Below are 16,376 nucleotides of genomic sequence, written 5' to 3' on the forward strand. Positions count from 1 at the left end.
TGAGGGTCACAGTAGCGAACACCAGGTCTGACAAAGCATAGCTATCCGACGTCGTGTGGTGTGTGTGTGATCTGGACCACAGTTGGCAGCTTGTGTAGCACCTGTAATGTCTCACCAGTAAATAAAAGTTCTCAGGTTCCTTCTAACCCCTATGGCCATGGTCATCTGTTCAAAGGCAGCAGGAGTTTCTGGAAGATGGTACCTCAGCAGGTGCGGTTGTGTGGTGTGCTTGAGCACTCGATGCATAAAATATCACAGTACATGTGCTTCTCAAGACGGAGCCATAAAGACGTGTTCTACCTGGAATGGACTGCTGGCTTTCGGACTGGGATATGGTCCTCTAGTCCTCATGATGGCCTGTCCACACCGTGTGATTGTAGCAGGTCCTGCAGTGGAAGACGAGGGTGTCACGTTAATGTCATTCCCTAGCTTTCTCGAGTATTTGAATGATCTCCACTGTAGGGGTGTAGGCCTTTTGGTACTGGATGTAGCATTTATCTTGGCTGTGTAGGTCAGGCACTTGAAAGTACATGAGACAGCAGCTAGGATTTGAGATTCAACCACACGCACTACATTAATGCCATGCCTTGGACCTGTGGATAGGCAAGAGCCTATCAGATTCTAAGCTTGCTGCAGATTTTGGCAAGGGGGAGTTTTACAGGTCCTGCTGTGTAAGATGTCATAGTGTTCAAATGATTTCACTGTAACAGGCCCCCTGGACTCTATGAACCCTGTTATACACCCCCCAAAAATTCTGACATTATATTTAATGAATCTTAATGATGCCGAATCATTTATAAATTGAATACAATGTAATGCGTAGAGGATAATGGAAAAAATGCAAGTAGAATGTACTGTATGCTGCGATACTGTACACATGGTATGGTTCGTCAAGATTGAGAACAAACCAAGAAAGGAATTTCTGTCAGTTAAGCAGCTCTTTGCCTTTGCCAGGGTTCATTTAGAATTTGTGAAGACTAAATTTGTGCAATTAGTTACAAGAGTTTAATTATACATGAATGAACACTGCAGCTGGCGGGTGCTGTTGAAATAACATATGTCCTTTTAACCCATCGTGGCCAGGAACACAGTGCAGGAAACTGACCCAGGGACATTTTTTTAAAAGCTGTTAAAGCTTATTAAGCGAATTTAAATTCAAACGTTCAGCGTGTTCCAAAATATATAGCTTTGCTGCCCTGAATTACAAAAAATGACTCCGAAAATCTGTTCAAGGACATCTTTATTTTTGAAAGAAGAACATGTCTAATTTCAGACGTTCAGTTCTCGGAAATTAAAAAAAAAAACCCGAGTAAACTGCTTATTTGGCCCAGCAGATAACTCTGCTCGGGAGAAGTGGGCATCCCAAGTTCCACTCGAGACCGTCTAAGTGTATTTTAAGTCGAACCGGGTTTGCTTTGCTTCGGCGCCGTGTTCGTTTTGGGTTATTTCGGTGGCCATCCCTCGCACCGCAAGGTCCTGCAACACGCGTGTGGGTCGCTCGTACCGGCCGTGACTCATCCCGGAGGTGGGCTCTCATTCGCTCCCGCATCTTCTGCTAGAATAAGCAGAGGGTGCGCTGGCTGTCCTCGTGTATCCCAGAATGCCGCGCTGTCCCGTATCTCCTGCTCAGCCCGCTGGCGCTGGCGGTGACACAGCTGGCGAGCAGAGAGCGGACTGAGCTGCAGCCTCATCAGCCGAGCGGGGACACGGGATACCCGGTAAAAAGCTAGCAACTTATCGAATGCAAAAAAAAAAAATGGATCTGCGGGCTCACGTTGTGTTGCATCGAAAGTGTCAAAGCGAAAACGAGAATTTTTGTAGCGGTGTTGCAGGAATGAGGTAGGGAAGGGGGCATACTGTACATTTCCTGGGCATGCATCGCCCTGATACTGTGACAGTATGTGCGTCCTGTTTTTTTTTTCTCCCCACAAAATAAATCTCTTCGGGCAAATCAGTGCGATTCCTTTAGATGTGCCAGATTGTGTGTGTGTGTGTTTGCGTGTGCGTTTTTTTTTTTGCCTATGTTAACGTCTACTGTGGCTATTTAAATATATCCTTGCACTCGATGTTGTCGCCGCAGGAAGAAAAATCTGTGGTTGATACTTTGATACATTTAGAAGCTGTAAAGTAGCAGCAGGGAATTCATTTAGCGGAAAAAAAGAGACTCCGGTCACTGAGTTTATTTCAGTGCGGAGCACTTGAAAAAGTTTTTCTTGTATCCGTTAGTAAAAAAAAAAATGAAGACGATGTTTTAGCTAATAACGGCAGGGGTTTATAGCTCGTTTGTTGGCTTCAGTATTTTTAGAGGCTGAAGTGCGCGAGTCGTCGCCTCGGATGTCCAGTGCGACTCTCCTGCTTTCGGTCACTTCAGACCTGACACGACACCCCAGCGGTGCTCTTGTGTGTTAGTTCTGCAATGCGGTGGGTGTGGTTTGGATGTAGTAACCGGGAGATGTGAACCTCTGCAAGTCACAGCATACTCACTCCACCGCCCCCCCGTCTGACTTGGCATTTTTTGCATCAAATAGAAATACACACCTATATTCTCTGTACGTGTGTGAAAAACGCTCAGTCGTGACACCCCGTGACTCCCCCCCGGCCACTAATACTCCATGCTACCAGTGTACGGTGAAAAAACAAGGGAGCAGTCTGGATGAAATAGCCAGTTATTGGTAAGTCTCTGGGAAACCAGATGGTTTTCATTAAATGAGGGGAAAATCGGCGGAGAGACGGGCGATATTTAAGCCGCGTTTTGATTAATTTTCCAGCCTCGGCAATATACTCGTTTGTTTTGATAGAAATTGTTTTTCTGCCTGTTACTCAGCGTTTCACGTAACTAACCTCGGTGTTGCGATTTTATACGGACTTTTGTGTGACTTTTTAACATGTACATTCAAAATCCCTACTGCTTGCCTTGGAAGAATTTGTATTAATTGTATTGCATCGATAATGAGACCACCCACTTAATTTTTCTAAAGCTAGAGTGGATTGCTTGGAAACTAGCGATCAATTACCCGAGAAGATCTTTTTTTTTAAACGAAGGGGAGAGTGGAAAAGTGTTAACCTTCAACTGCTAAGTACAGAATATATACAGTACATTCTGATTTTACTGCAATGATGAGCCTGGCTTCAGGTTAAGAAGGTGAAGTACCTCTTACAGCGCAGACCAGAGCGAATAGATGTCTTCTTTCTGCGAAGTCATTCACAAAACATTTATATGTTTTGGTTAATGTTTTTGTGCAAAAAAAAAATCGACACGCTTGAACCCAGAAGTTATCTTTACGCCGGAAGCAATGCTGCATTCGATAAAGGAGATGAATTAATTGAAAGTGTTTCTTGTTGTGGATGTCTCTCTTATCTAAGCAGCGAGGGTCTCTTGATCCTGAGGGTCTGGCTAATATTTGTCCTCCTGACAGCTGGCCATTTTGACTTATGCTTTTCCTCCTTTCTTCTCGGGTCCGCCCTGAGGCTCGGCAGAAACAACGTGAACTCGCACGTCTGCTCACGAATTACCGTACACTGTGCCACTGGGCACGGTGGGCTGTTCTCCCATGTACTGTCAATTATAAAACATTTCAACTTCTCTGAAGTAAATGGCCATCAGAACTACATATGGTTTTGCTAGTGGTCCTCCTCCCGTGAAATGAAGCCATGCCTGTTATATTAATCGCAGAGAGAAAGGTCTGAGTGTATTCATCAAATGTACTTTTACAGCACCTAAGCAGGCTGACAGAACGCCCTTGACAAATGTGTTCACAAGGGAGACAGAAACGGCATTAAAAATTAACGGGGCCAGTCTGTGTTGCTGTGGAATTAGATCAAAGACCTTATCTGATTTTTTTTTTTCAGGTATACAGGAAAGAAAAAAACCCAATATCCGGATGGACTTTTATCTTTATAGAAAAAGCCGTAGCGTACTATTAACATGTAATATTAATATCCAGTTTGCTTTCTCCTTTTACTTCGGTTCACCTGAAAAAAAAAAAAATTTCCATATCAAGTCCTACTAAATTAACTATTCTGTAGACCTGCCTATAAATAAATGGGTATTTCAGATCTGTAAGAAATGTACTCATTTACTTTGTATTTCAGGTCTCACCTATTTTTAAGTACTGCTGTGTCTGTTTTCCGTTATAATACGCTTCATTTTGACCTAAATGCTGATGTCACATGGCAGGTATTTCCACAGTCCTTGAACGCTGTGGTGACACAGATGGGAATAGGGATAGGGAGAGAAAAATGAAAAGGATGAGATCATTTGCGAAGAGGGGAATTGCACAGTCAGTTTATTTTTTGTTTCTTAATCATTTGCCTTGAACAGATGAAAATGTAAAATGTTATAAGAATGAGGAAGCTGGAATTTCTGGTGCTTCCCATAGTGCAAAGCTTATAATACAGACTGTAGCACACAGCAAGTCTGGCAAATCACTGTCACAGTCAAGCTTACTGCAGGTGTCAACAAGAATGGGGAAGGTACCTGATTTAATGTACTGTTCTGGAATCGGCTCTTAAAAAGGTTCAAATCATCTGCTTTAGATTAATTCAAGATTAAAACATTGTAATTTTAGATCTTATTAGCTAAAGAACACAGTTATTTCTAACCAAAAATAAGCCAGCACAGCTCTGTTTTTAATTATATTTGTGGCATATTACAGGATGCTCTCAATAAATCCTGATTTAAGAAGGCTGAGTTCTTATATTTAGAATTTAATAAGTAGTTAGACATGCACACTGCATTCTGTCAGTTAGGTTTAGGTTAAAATGTTGCAATCCGTTCCCATGCAATATTTGTCTTACCCATATTGTAGCTCCGCACACAAGATCACAAGATATAGAGGTTACATACTGCATGGATACATAGTCACAATAATTGATCCGTGAATGCAATTAATTTCATGCCAAAGGATCCCACGTAGGAGTGAACTCACTTTTATCTGTTTTACTGAGGTGTTGCTCCCTGCTCCTGCAGTCCAAATATACAGTAGTTTGGACACGGGCGTTAATGCTCTTTTACAAACATTTCTAATGAGCTCTTTGATCACCAAGATGTGAGGACTTTATTTTAAGGTCCTGTTATAAGAACAGCTCCACATACACCACAGTATCCCCTTTCACCACACTGTTTCCTTCGTTTGAAGTTTCTGATCCACAGTGAAAAGCGCCACCTACTGGTCGACCATACCAGTGCTGGCTGGGCCCAGCCTTGCTCTGCCTCCAAGATCTAATGAGATCAGGCTACAGAGCGGTAAAACTGCTGTCTGTCTTCTTTCTTTTGATATGATCATAAATGGAGAAGTTTTAAAACAGCTTTATTGGTTACAATTTAGATTCTCAAAAGCATAATTAAAGGTGAAGAATGTTTCCACTATTCGTATAATTTTATAGCGTACTGTACATCGGTGTTACATCCTGCACGCTTCTGTGTGTGTGCTCCTAGCAGGTAAAGCAGAAGCAGGAGACTGCAAATTGAGCTGATTGTATTTAAGGAATACTGATGTCATTCAAACCCTTTAGTTACGAAGCAAGGCTGCATAATAAAAAAATTGATGAATAATTAGGTAATCTGAAGATCGGGAAGATTTTTCTACAGTGTTGTGCTTAGTGTTAATACTGCTAGTTTTGACTATCTCCAGTAACACTGCTAGATGCGTTCATGTACTGATTAACAGTGTGTGACTTGTGTGGCTTTTTGCCGTCTTCGCTTCTTCTGTGAGCAGTTTACAGCCAAAGACTCCAAACTCGCCGATTATTTGGTGGTGACAACCTATTATTGCAAAGTTGTTCCAATAAGTTTGTTATATACTAAAATGTTGCAGTATCATTAAGACTTAAAACTTTGCTTTAACCACTAAATTATGTAATTTATTTTAGTTTTAATTGATTCCAGCAGGATTTTCCTAAGATCTACACAGTTATGTCCACTAGAGCACAGCTAGGATACTGCTGCTACCCCTGGCTCCAGCCACAACAGCATGCAGAATAAGAATAATTTATTTTACTTGAAATTAAATTGACCTTTTCCAGGCCAGTCAATTTTAACACCATTTTGCCCAGAGGAAATGAAAAGGATGACAACTTCAGAAAAGAGAATTTAATTCCTTGAAAAGGTTTGTTTACCTTTTCCACCAGGAAGGCATATCTGTGGACAGCATGTTTATGAGAATATGTCTCTTTTAATGTCATCCATTGGCTTCCAAGTGACATTTTAACATTTGGTTGAGTAAACAGAGAACAGGGCTGTCTATCTCTTTAAACACCTCTTGAGAAGTTACTGATGCAGTCAACTTTATGCAAAAGAGAAACAGTCACATTCATTTTAGTGAAACTAAGAGGCAGGACGAGAACATTAACCCATCTGCGCACGCGAATCCAAAGGAACGTTATGCAATTTGATCAATGTTAACATTAATAACTGAGTAGGCAAATAAGTTCAGGAGGATGTTAAATGCATGTAAGGCAATAAATGTTTCATTAAGTTCCCATTACGATGACTGACATTCATCTAAAATACATGCATTTGAACTGGCAGATAAATATGAAAAGAAGGACTATTAAAAAGGTCAAATAACTGCCACCACTCAATTTTTAAACCTTTTAACCCACTAGACTAGGATAGAAATTCCTGAGAAAATGCAGAGCTATGAAAGACACAGGCCAGAAAAGGTCTTGTCAGAAAGCTTTTAAAGCATTGATTGTTACGAACGAAAATTCAATTTAATACCAAACCGTGCAATTTTTGTTCAAACTACAAAAACGATGGATGCGCATGCAGGTTTTAAGTCATTAACCCGTTGAACTCTGTTAAAGGAATGGTAAAACATTGATAGCCGAGTGAATAATAAACCATTGACGTGTAAACATTTAAGGTAAACCTCATCCATCATGCAAACGTAAAAGTTGCACAGGAAAAAGACAATTCTGTTATAGGAAAATGTAGGCAAAGGAGAATCTGAAGACAAACCTAAGATCCACAAATCTGGGTCTGGGAAAGTTAAACTTACTACATGAGGATGCTTTCTGGGGTTGTAGATTGCACTGGACAGAACCTTTCACACATGGTTTCAAGGATTTCTTAAAGGGACAGAACATATGAAAAGGACAGGTTAGAAAAAAGAGAAATATGCATACAAATAAATTAAACAGGACTCGGTTATTTTTAACAAACTTTGTGGGATTGCCTCCTAGTGTAACAGGAAATACATTTAGCAATTTTTATTAAACTTATGTTTTTTTTTAAATCCTGTACAAATGATTCAGTGAGGAATCATGCAGGCAAGAAATCGGAAATGAGCTGATAGGGTTCTTTGAACAAGCATGGTCAGTAATGGACACACACAAAGCATTCACTATGGTGTATTTTGAGTCATGGAGAACTTTTTCAAAAGTCTTTTAAAAAACTTGATTCTATTACAGGCGGAAAACATTCAGAGAAATGTGTGTAATAAAATTAAGAACTGGCTTATGATGTTAAAGAGTACCTATAAGTGGTATATATGTAAATTATTTCAAGTAGGTAGCTGCCTCAGCATGACTTCCCCTCTTTCTCACACCCGAAGAAGGCTCTGCAGTCGAAATGTTGTGTCTTTTCTTCTCTTTTCAACATGGAGTAAACCTTTACTAATATGCAAATTAGGGTGCTATAATTAGCGGTGTACCACAGGGATCTATACTAGGACCACTGCTGTTCGTAATTTATATGAATCATTAAGATTTGGGTATAGGTACTGTAGTAACCTTTTCAAGTGATGCCAAATTAGGAGGATTCAATACTTTTTAAATGAAATTAAAAAATGTTTAGATAAAATTCAAGAGTTGGCAAACACCTGGCGAATGCCATTTAATACAGGCAGGGTTTTGCAAAAAGTAGTTAAAACATAAAATGCGAATCGCTCAACTAGAAGAAGCCCGTTATGAAAAACATTTGGGTGCTTATGATGAGACGTGTTTAATGTACATCTTTCAGGTGATGTGGTGAAGAAATAGAGACAAAATGTTAGAATGTGTAGTCAAAAGTGTAGAATTCAAATCAAGGGATGTTATGTTAAAATTGTACAATGTACTAGTAAGACTTTATTTCGAATGTTTTGTATGTTTTTGGCCACCGTGTTATGTAGAAAAGATGCTGCTCTGGAATCAGTCTGGACAAGAGCAACCAGATGGAGCCAAGTAAGAGATAAGATAAGATCACTTTATTAGGTATATAGCCGAGATGGTTGCATGGGAACACTCCTGGTTTTTGTTACTGAAGATGCTACAGCCCTGGATCTCCACAGGTGGCTCAGAGATGTCTGAATGTGGCACAGGAACAACTAACTAACCTCAGTGAGATAAGATAAGATCACTTCATTGGCCATATACAATTTCTTGTATAAGGAATTTGTCTTTTTCGCATACCCCAGCTTCCTCTCCATGAGACACAGACACAGAGATGGGGAGAGAGAAGCTTGGGGTCAGAGCGCAGGGTCAGCCATTGTACAGCGCCCCTGGAGCAGCTGGGGTTAAGGGCCTTGCTCAGGGGCCCACCGGAGTAGGATTCCTCTGCCAGCCGTGGGATTTGAACCGGCAACCTTCCAGCCACAGGTGCAGATCCTCAGCCACAGAGCCACCGCTCCGCCCATGGATACGAATATCTGTGTCATCAGTATGTTGATGCCAAACTTAAGGTAGACTCACCAGCTGTGGAGCTAAGATCTGTTTAGAGATGAATCGTGGTTTTGTGTAGGCCTCTCTGACAGATGTGAGTGTAGAGCAGAGTAATGCAGTGTACAACAGAGCAAACAGCAAGGAGATTCACTGGGTGGGAATGTGCCATTGCTACGTACTTTGTTTATAGTGATTGATGGCAATTGGGCTGCGTGGCCCTGCATTGACCTCACCTTCTTCCATACCTGATGTGGCAGCATTCTACATAGTGCCATTCGTGTGATAATGAGAGAGAGAGATGTCATCTCTATCTGCGAGTTCAGAATGTGACAGCTGTGCTATTCATGCTTTATTCACCTGATTGGAGTCCTGTGGAACATTTGTTGGGTGAACTGGGATGAGGTGTGGCAGCTGGAGCTCATGCTTGTTCAGGCTCTACAAGAGGAAGGAGACAGATTCCCAATAGACAGTATCTGCCCAATACTGTATAGCGTGCATCACACAAATTGCTTCCAAAGGTGGCTAATCATGCTACTAACCAGGGAACCATGCGTAAATGGTTCTTTGCTTCATGGGGAGCGTGTGGGTTTTCTCAACTCTCTGTGGACCAGTAGTTCTGGTCACATATCATGCATCTGGGGGTTTATTGTCTTGTTGCTGAAAGGTGTACTGTATCTTCACCTCTATTGCTAACAAGGGGAAAGAAGATTAAAAAGAGAAGAATAATATAATTTCTTACACATTTATATTTAGTTGAGGGTGCAATGTTTCATTGTTGTATTTTAGTGAGGTTCATCTGGTTTATTGCAGGTGAAATATGAACTTTCCAAGAATTCAAGGACCGCACAATTAGGAACTTTTTTAAGATCCTTTTAAAAAACCATAGTAACACGTTTCAAACTCTTCTGAAATGCAGCTGTTTGTTGCATGCAGAAGCCTTTTGTTCAGAGAATCATGGAGTTCTCTGGGAAGTCTTCAGTTCAGTGAGGCATGTGCAGGGTCTAATTTATATACTGCAAACTCCGTGTTCAGCACAGTGGACTCCTGCAACTGAGGCCCTCTAATACTGGCACATAATGGAGATGGATTATTTTCCGGGGGAGTACTGTACCTCTGATTGAATTATGAATTTTCGCTACAGCAAAGCCAGTAAATGTATACCTAATTTAATCACCCTATGAACAGCATTTTTCGCTACAGAGAATGAAAGTTCTTCATAGGCAGCAAAGTTACCATATGTGAGGAATTTGTGCAGAAGCTGGGATTCTAGGGAGGTGAATCCAACTTTGTAGGCCTTTGTCCCACTGTTTTTGACCTGTTTACATGGGTCTTGCTGTGTTGTGGAGTGCGCCTGTTCTCTTCTTTGTTTATTTTATTGTGTATTGCCTGTGAAATCGGTATCTACTGTGGGTCTGAAATGGGAGGGAAAATCTCAGGTGGTTCTGAGAAAACAAAGAATTCACAAAAAGCAATAACAATGGCCCAGAAAATGTAAAATGATTAAGCGGTTTGATGAAGGTCAGCTTCAACAGTTCATACAATTTTTCTGCAAGCTCAAGATAAAGAACATTTTATAATCTAGAAAATTCACAAAGCTAGAAAAGTGAGATATTTGTTCTTTCTTTTAAACAGTCTTAGTCATTAAAGTGTTGATGTCGGAGGTTGTTAACTGGTTGTTGAAGACCTGATTGCTTAATATGCTTTTATTGTTTAAGTGTTTTTCATATGGCTGTATTATTTTAAAATAAGTGGGTAACTTGGTATAGTAAAATGCATCATAGTTAATTTTTTACCTTTTGCATTCTGATAAAATGTTAGAGTGTTCTGTGGTTACCAATTGAAGAGTAAGTTATAATTATTTAAATATTTTGTTTTTCAAACTATTTACTAATCTGCAAGCAAGTTCAATGACCTAAATAGGATCCCTTTGTTGAATTTAGGGGATGTTTGAGGATATTCACTTCTATTTTCTTTAAGTAACTTTCATTAAGTTACCCTTCAGCATAAAGTGAATGCTTAAGGTGTTAACATCCAGTTTGTGGCTGAACATTTTCTTGGTACAGTGTGCATTTTGCTGTTCATCTGGAGCAATAATTTTATAACTTGGTTCTTGACAAAATCATCAGGCCATTTCAGTTCATTGTGTACATTGGTTTTTTCAGGGGCAGTTTTAAGATGATGCAAGTGGGATTTCTTAATCGGAGATATGAAATCCGCTCTGTTAAGTGCATTTAAGATCTAGTATGGAGGTTTAGGGTGTGCATCTTTCACCGATACTGGCCGAGGCCCATGTGAGATGGGTCTTACTACTCCTCTCGGTCCCCTGGGGATGTGGTACCACTCTCTCTCCTGGCCTCTGGTCCGTGAGTCTTCATTAAAGCTCGGAGTTTAAAGAGGCTCAGCTGTGTTCTTGGTCAGGGTAATTGGCTTGCATGCTAATGGAAGTATCCTGTGTCCTGTCTTTTGTAACTCTCCCAATATAACAACAGGGAAAGTGAGGTAGAAGGATGTGAAATTCAGATTAATGAGCAGCCTTTGCTAATTTTTAGAGCACTGGTGCTTTAAGACAGGAGATTCAGACATCAGTCACCCTGGGTGGTGTCCTTTTAGCTCTGATTTTAAGGGGCTGGGGTGCTGGATTTATTTTTTTTAATAACAGATTGGCTTCTTTCTGGGGAATTAACAGAAATGTCAGCTGTATGGGACAGCTGTATGCACTTAGGCATTGCAAAGGACATTTTATAGGGTTGTCCTGGAAGATTTGTAGCCTGAGAAAATGGCTGTGAGGCGCCCTGTTCTGTGATAGAAGACGTATGTGTAGTTTCGTAAAGCTGCTGCTTGTTTAATAGAGGGTGGATGGGCATTTTTCTACTTAATTTTCCACATTTCTAGTTTAGAGGGATTCCCTGCTTTAATAGCTCAGACTATTATGGGACAAGGCTATGTCAAGGTTTTTTTTTCCCCAGAAAAAAAATATTAGGGCATATTCAGAGTGTGATGTAATCACGTAAGAATTAGGGTGCTGGAAGTTGTTGCTGGGCATTTCCCAGTATTCCACGCCAGTGCCCCAGTATGGTGGCCAGGGACAATGCGGTTTTAAAGTATGACTGCTGTAGCAGGGACTCATGACTGTATACAGTGCCCATATGTGCTGCTAACAAATCCTTTCCATTAACACAATATGCACTTCCCAGTGCAGCCAAGGAAAAGGATACTTTCTTTGCAGGCAGGTAAAAGACATACAGTGACTCAAGCCACGACACATTTTTAATGCAACATGGATGCATTAAGAAATAAAAAACATCAATGTTCAAGGTGAAGGAAAAAAAAGAGGTTGGAAACTTTCCGTAATCCTCACAGTGTAGAGATTGGGTTACCCTGTGAGATGGGTACAAGCCACTGTTGTTGGCGTTTTGTGCAGTTTGTTCTGCGTCTCTGTCAGATGTGTAATTGAGTCAAATCGTTGGTATTTGTAGACAGAGAGAGCAGGAGAAAGACAGCAGCTTTAGTGTATTGCCCTGTAATGTGTGTTGTCCTGATGCTGGGCAAGATCAGCATTAATTCATGCTGGAAGGTCTCCCAGTAGCACCCTAGGTTTTCTCGAAGTAGGTTGAACGCTCTTCCCAGTAGGCCTGGCCAGAGCCTACTGGGATGTGGAGACTGAGGACATCCTTCTGATGACACATTGCACTAGGGTTCTGATTGCCTGGCCATTAAAAGTCTCATGGCGTTGCTTGGAAGAGTCAGCATGGTAATCCTAGTGTCCAGGCTAACATCTACTTTGGGGTTGCACAATCCGTTTATCTACAAATACTAGTTATTTAAGTAATTTCTCACTTTTTCTCCACATCTGCAGTGTCATAGAGCTTTTGGCGCAAATTGATTTTGTGCATTCCCCAAGTACAGTTGTGAGAAAGTTTGTGAACCCTTAGGAATTATCTGGATTTCTGCATGAATGGCTGCTCTTCATCTAAGTCATATCTAAGTTATGTTAATAAATAAAGACAGTCTTATTTAACGAACAACACACATAACATTTTATATTGCCATATCTTTATTGATCAAATTTAAACGATCAAGGTCAATGATGGAAAATGTATGTGAACCCTTATGTTTAGTAACTAGTGGAACCTCCGTTATTGGCAATAACTTCAATCAAATGCTTTCTGTAGCTGCTGATCAGACCTGTGTAGTGATTAGGAGGTATTTTAGCCCATTCCTCTATACAAAACTAATTCAGTTCATGAATAGTTTTGGGATGTCTTGCTTGAACGGCCTGCTTCAGATCACGCCACAGCATTTCAATAGGATTGAGGTCAGGAGTCTGACTTGGCCATTCTAAAATACAGAATTTATCTGTTTGAGCCACTCTTGTTGATTTACTGCATGACCCAACTTCTTTTGAGTTTTATATCACCGACAGACTTCCTGACATTCTGCTGTAGAATTTCCTGATACAACTTGGACTTCATTGGTCCCTCAATGATTGCAAGCCATCCAGGCCCTGAGGCAGCAAAGCAGCCCCACACCATTATACTGTACTCCCTCCACCATGCTTCACAGTTAGGATGAGGTCTTGGTGTTGGAATGCAGTGTTTCGTTTTCTCCAAACATAATGCTGTGTACATTTACCAAAAAGTTAAACTTTTGTCTCATCAGTCCACAGAACATCATTCCAGTAGTGCTGTGGAACACCCAGGTGGTCTTGAGCAAACTTGAGACGGGCAGGAATGTTTGTTTTTTTTGGAGAGCAGTGGTTTCCTCCGTGGTAACCTCCCATGAACACCACTCTTGCTCAGTGTTTTTCTTATGGTAGACTCAAACAGACGTTATCAAGTGCAAGAGATGCCTGCAGATCCTTAGCTGTCACCCTAGGGTTCTTTGACACCTGTTTGAGGACTGTACGGCGTGTCCTTGCAGTGATCTTTGTAGGACGTCCACTCTTAGGGAGAGTGGCAATGGTGCTGAATGTCTTCCATTTGTAAACTATCTGCCTGACTGTGGACTGAAGGAGGCCCAAGTCTTTAGAAATCCTTTTGTAACCCTTTCCAGTCTTATGAGCTTCAACAGCTCTTTTTCAGAGGTCATCTGAAATCTCTTTTGATCAGGCCATATTGCGCTTCAACAGAATTCTGCTGTGAAGAGCAGGTAACCAGAATTGTGTGATTTTCTATACGGCAGGGCAGGTCAGACCCACACCTGAATTGATTGGAACACCTGACACCCTCTTATTATCCCAGAGGTTCACATACTTTTTCCAGCAATTACCTTGATTTTTTAAACCATTTGTTTAATAAAGATATGGCAGTGTAAAATGTTGTGAGTGTTTGTTACACACAGTAAGACTGTCTTTATTTATTATTAGATGAAGATCAGATCACATTTTATGAGCCATTCATGCAGAAATCCAGATAATTCCAAACCTTTTCTCACAACTGTAGGTGCTGCTTTTCAGTGGTTTAAGTGAGGCTTCTCCTATACTTAGTCATCACTACTGCTGCTACTACTACTGATTGTAAGACTCTAAGAAAATAATCAAGTACTTCATAGTTGCCTCTACCATGTGTGTTACGTTTAATTTGCCTATCCTTGCTTTGTCATTTTCTTTGTAATACTGTATTTGTTTTGGGCATCACTTCCTAGCTAGAGCAATATGCCTAAATGTTTAACTGTTAGGCATATTGGAGTTTTACAAGCAGCCTAAACTTAAAAGGCTGATTTTTGTTTTGAACTTTCTCTTGTTTAATGGAAAAATAGACAATGCTGATTTAGACAGGGTGTGACTAGCTTAACAAAAAAAGCACTTAAAACTACATAAGGCAGATTTAATTTTCTTGAATATTGATGTATGCATTTGGCAAAGTACTTTTCACATGTCGTCATGGCATTTAGCGTATTGAAGTCCAGATACACAAAAAATGATTCATTTCTTACTTTGTTTATTTCTGGTGATGTTTCTAGCTGCCCTCGTTTTTTTGTAAGTACAGTTACAGACACTAGGTTTGACACCCCCCACAGACCTCCTTATAGTTACAGAAATAGGCATGCACACTGTGTCTCAAATTAGTTACGTCACTTGGAAATCTTATCTGCCATTTGAATGTTAAACTTAGTAGTGGTATCGCTGTCCAATAAGTATAGCTTCACAAGCCATATTTACTGCATTTCATAAAAAATAGTGTTTTTTGGGGACTGGAGAGTGCCGATATTTGTGTTTTGTAACTGTGTGGTCTTTCTTTGTTACTAAGCTAAGATTCTAGGGCATTTTGCAGTTCTTGTTTTGAAAGTAGGGTGTGAAAAACATGAGTGCCAATAATTCTTGTTTTTAAGAGGAAATATTTATCAGATAGGTTTTTGTTCCACAAAAACGTAAAGCTCTAATGAAGATCTCATGGCTTTGTTCTGATTACCACTTCAAATAGTACAAAATGCTTTTTAATATTTTTTTTAGTATACATGAACTGTCATTATGATAGGTGTCATTAACCAGTTGAGCTTATTTTGTCAAACTAGGTGATTAATGTGTTTGACATTTGATTTTAGTCATTCACTGATTAGAGCAAACATTTGTACGTCCATTGTCTTTTTCTTGGCTTTCAATCATTAAGTTGTCTTTGCTACTAATTTTAACCATGACTTGCATTCTGTGGCTTATGGTTTTGGGCCGTTAAAATTCTTAAGCATAAAATTTTATAAACCTCAGAATAGTTTGTTTTAGCATTTATTTGTACATATTTTGTACATTGTTAGTTGAATAAGGATTTCCATGTGTGTATATATAGACCAGAGAATGTGCCAATATGTATGAACCAAAGTAACCTTTGTGTTGTGTTCATCCTAAAGAATGTACTCTACACCATGTGCGCAACATGCTGCTGTTGTCACTGTTCCTGTCTCCGCAGTGGTCATGTGTGCATTAGTCATGTTTCACACCACTGCTTTGGTTGTCATTTACAAAACTGAATCATAGTGGAGAGGAAGTGCTCTCCAGACGCGTGTGGTTTTCATTTTTCATAAAAGTTGATGACTATTTTGAATATGGAAATATGCTGCATTGAGGTGTTTATGTAAGCTGATGATTAATTTGGAAAACTGACTGCCGATCTTTATTTTTGAGGGCAGTAAATTGATAGTTTTTACTTATTTCTTGTATAATCGTGATCAACATTTTTCTTTAGGTTCTTTGGCCACTTGAGATTTTTGTTGTTTTTGATTCCTTTGACCTCGTGTTTTGTCATTTACAGCAGGTGGTACCCACTAAATATAAACACCCCTTTGTGACAATTTATATTCAATTTATATGTCACTAAGTTATGCCAATATTAATCATTGAGTCTGTTCCACAGAAGGCTTCAATGGACACTGCATTTGTTAGTCTGGTGCTCCTGCTGTTCTTTGTAGTTGTATGTTAGTGCAGCTGGTTATCATAAGACTAGGTTTAAGTGGATAAAGCCATGATTTCCTCAGAAAGTCCCAGCAGTTACCCCAGTGTGTAGCGTGTTTGATTCATTTGTGTCTTTCTTTTGTAACTGAGCATTTGTAAACGGTGGTGTGGGTCAGTTGTACAAGACTAGGTCATATGGTGTCAGATAGCATTTTTAAGTAATTCAGATCCTAACTCACGGTATAAAACGACTGAAAGTGCAAAGATTAATTTTATCCACAGCAGTGAGGTATTATTGAAGAAAGCACGTGTGTCTTTTATTTAATTATTATCTAGGCACAGTTGGATG

The 16,376-nt window shown here is 40.0% G+C and overlaps 1 protein-coding gene across 30 annotated transcripts in view; it reads left to right on the forward strand.

Annotated features, from left to right (window-relative positions):
- epb41l3a (erythrocyte membrane protein band 4.1-like 3a) overlaps positions 1-16,376 on the forward strand; it is a 110,505-nt gene that overhangs the window by 31,874 nt on the left and 62,255 nt on the right. For 21 of the 30 annotated variants that reach the window (XM_088919540.1, XM_088919549.1, XM_088919561.1 and 18 more), the window contains exon 1: positions 1,627-1,718. The exons of 5 other annotated variants lie outside the window; for them this stretch is intronic. The gene's annotated coding sequence lies outside the window, so the exon portion shown is untranslated. Of the gene's footprint in view, positions 1-1,626; positions 1,719-2,531; positions 2,673-16,376 lie in introns of those variants that run through there. 4 more of the 30 variants (XM_088919541.1, XM_088919547.1, XM_088919571.1 and 1 more) reach the window with 1 other exon arrangement.

Source organism: Atractosteus spatula, chromosome 6, assembly GCF_055471065.1.
Source record: "Atractosteus spatula isolate fAtrSpa1 chromosome 6, fAtrSpa1.hap1, whole genome shotgun sequence".
NCBI lineage: Eukaryota > Metazoa > Chordata > Actinopteri > Semionotiformes > Lepisosteidae > Atractosteus > Atractosteus spatula.